Source organism: Pocillopora damicornis, chromosome 4, assembly GCF_964200805.1.
Source record: "Pocillopora damicornis chromosome 4, jaPocDami1.2, whole genome shotgun sequence".
NCBI lineage: Eukaryota > Metazoa > Cnidaria > Anthozoa > Scleractinia > Pocilloporidae > Pocillopora > Pocillopora damicornis.
The window spans coordinates 7,537,147-7,540,184 of NC_142673.1; the positions used below are offsets into that span (position 1 = coordinate 7,537,147).

The following is a 3,038-nucleotide window of genomic DNA, read 5'->3' on the forward strand; positions in this document are numbered from 1 at the left end:
GACTTTGAAACTCCTCTGATAGAGAAAAATGTCGCACTTGTATGTTAGCTTGGTTTTGATTTTAGGAAAATCTACGCTATTCATGAGCATTAGTTCAACTTTGAAACAATTGAATTCATACTTAAAATCAGAACGACGACAGCGAAGTGTCTTATTGAAATCGCCGCCCCAAAATTTGACGGTATTTTTTACCCTAATCATGAGGTTCTCTATTATCTCATTCAAATAAGGAGTCTCAGTACTCATTACATACTTTATCAAGACTATTTAAAAGTATGTAAAAATTACAATTTCACTTGACTTGGAAGCGAGTTTAATATTTTTGTATCCTTCTTTCGACTGTGCGAGGAACTGGTGATAGTTTGGGGTCGTTATACACACTAGAGAATAAACGACTGAACATAATTTCAGTTTTACTTTAGCTTGTTACTTGTTTTTGTTTTTTACAGTCACATTCCACTACTAAAAATGATTTAATTACGTCTCCTCTGACGAGTCACTTGATGTCGTTTACAGTTCAACGTGCCGACTTGCGTGATATTTGTGTTGGACTAACCAATATGATAAATTACTGAGGATAAGAATATGAACGTCTCGCAAAGCCAGAGAGTGAAACAAAAACAAATTAAAAATTTTAGAGATTTTTGAAGCATCAACATTCCCCATAATATTTTTCAAAAAGTATTCTCACTTGCATAACAAATGTATATGCTGACTTAATAAATTCCGGCATAGTACATGCCTTGTTTTTTTTTTCCCTTGTTATTAAAGCTTGAACGAATTCCTTTAAAATGTTTGTGAAGGTATATCCCCAGCATCTGACTCTTGTTTTCAGCGACCAGGCAACAAGGAAGAAGTGATGGCACTTCACAAAAGCCATGGCACATTTTAACGTCATTTTTGATCAATTACTGGACAGACGCACGGCAACATGGAATCTATTTCTATTTTTAGGAATTAGGACTTAATGGTGACGTCATCTACGCGTCTCTCTTCAAAAAGATCATAAGTAAGAACCAATCAAATGCACGCTAAATACAGCTTTTTATAAATCATGATCTCTTTTACAAGCCGCGAAAGAAAAAACAGCGGTAAAAGCCGTGAAGTGTGTTTTAATGCTTCAGCGCTGGTCCTCCTCTATAGGTCTTCGAGAAGTCAACCTATTGTCTTTTGAAAATCAGCCTAAAGCACAATATTGCTTGATAATTCCCGAAATAGGATGATATATGTTAGGCAGTTTTTTCCGACCTGCGATTACTCCGTATTCAAGGAAACAAGCGGTACTTCGTTCTTAAATCCTTCTTTCCTAGTTTCGCCCTTGATATTTCTTTACCTTGTTTTTCAGTGCTTTTGTCCTTCTTGGGGTCTTGTGCTTGTAACAGTTATAGCATGATTCATGGTAAAACCAATAGGTTATTTGCAAAAGTTCTCCCTCGAAGAAGGAAAATAAGAGGAAAAATAACTTGAAGATATTACCGTTATTGCTAAATTTTTTTAACGTCATATCCGTCGAGATCAAAACACTTACAGTAAGATCTTGGCACGACATGTTATCGATATGATTGATTTCTAAGCCCAGAGCTTGGGAGGAAGAGACGGAGAGAAGGAACAAACTATTACTTTGGTTTAGATTGTTTCTCAGTATGTAATTTAGATCACTAAAATATGGTTGTGGGAAATTTTTTCTTGTGCACTGGCATATGTAACACTTTCTGATTTTCGAGGCAACTGTTTCGAAACGGTTATTCTACGGTTTGATATTTACTACGCGCGGATATTTTTTATGAGTTGCGCGGGATTTTTCTTAGCCCTGAATGAACGAGGAAAAAACGAGCAATTTCCTTTTTAGTATTTTAATTTTAGTTTGCAAAATACATCATACGGCCTTATTTGTGCGTCGTATCGATTGCATAATGGGCACCATTAGGAAACAAAATCATTAAAGTGTTCTTTGTGACCAAATTAAAAAAACTTGTCGTGCTCAAAAGTTCATTTCTTTGAAAGTAAACTTAAAAAATAAAAAATAAAAAAATCCAAAGATTTGTATTTTTCGGTGTGACCATTTTCGGTGTGACCATTTTGATGTATTTTGCAAAGGAATTGTCCTCTACGCATCAAGCATTCGTCGATGAGTGTAGGCATCTAAAATCTATGTTTCGTCGCCTTGGTTACCCTAGTTCTTTGGTGAACTGTATTATCGACAAATGTGATTATTCCTCTACACCAGATACTAAGACAAAATCTGATGAAACTTTAAGAGTCAGTATTCCTTTCAAAGATCAAGTCTCAGTGAACATTGCCAAAAGACAAATGCGCGATCTCAGTTCAAAAATTGGCATTGATGTACAACCAGTCTACACCAGTAAGAAACTTGAGCAGGACCTAAAGCTTAAAGAAATCAAGCCACGCATCGTAAATCACCATAGCGTTGTTTACTGTTTTAAATGTGATTTGTGTGATTCAAATTACGTCGGATATACGACGCGTCATTTGTTTTAACGCATTGCTGATCATCGATACTCTGCCATTGGTCGCCACCTGAGAGATGCCCATGGGAACATTGACTTACTCAAGGAGAGCCACTTTAGAATGCTAAAAAAATGTGGCACGAAATGGGATTGTCTTGTTTATGAAATGTTGTACATAAGAACAATAACGCCCAATTTAAACACCCAGAGCGATTCCATTAGGGCCAAACTCTTTGTTTAACTTTTAACGCTTTGCAATTTATTCACCGCTTCATTATATATATACTCGATTTTAATATTTTAGTTTACTTGATAATGACGTTCTGGAAACGTCGAAACGTCGTGTTATGCTTTATAATATTTTATCGCAGATTTTTATTGTCAAATGCTTGACCATTTTGTTGCTCCGTATTTTTGGCCTGTTCTGATCAGTGTAATACCTTGGCATATTTTGCGCGTCATCGTGACCTTATTTGGTGAAATAGTATGGTAATTGGAGAATAAATTGCCGTGCTTAACACTCAGGAGATGAACTTTTCCATCTTGATTAAATGATATTTGAAGCATTTC

The 3,038-nt window shown here is 35.8% G+C and overlaps 1 pseudogene; it reads left to right on the forward strand.

The window, feature by feature from the left end:
- Nucleotides 1–1,684: 1,684 nt before the first annotated feature.
- On the forward strand, nucleotides 1,685–2,709 carry LOC149046664 (uncharacterized; annotated as a pseudogene).
- The last annotated feature ends 329 nt before the right edge of the window (nucleotides 2,710–3,038 follow it).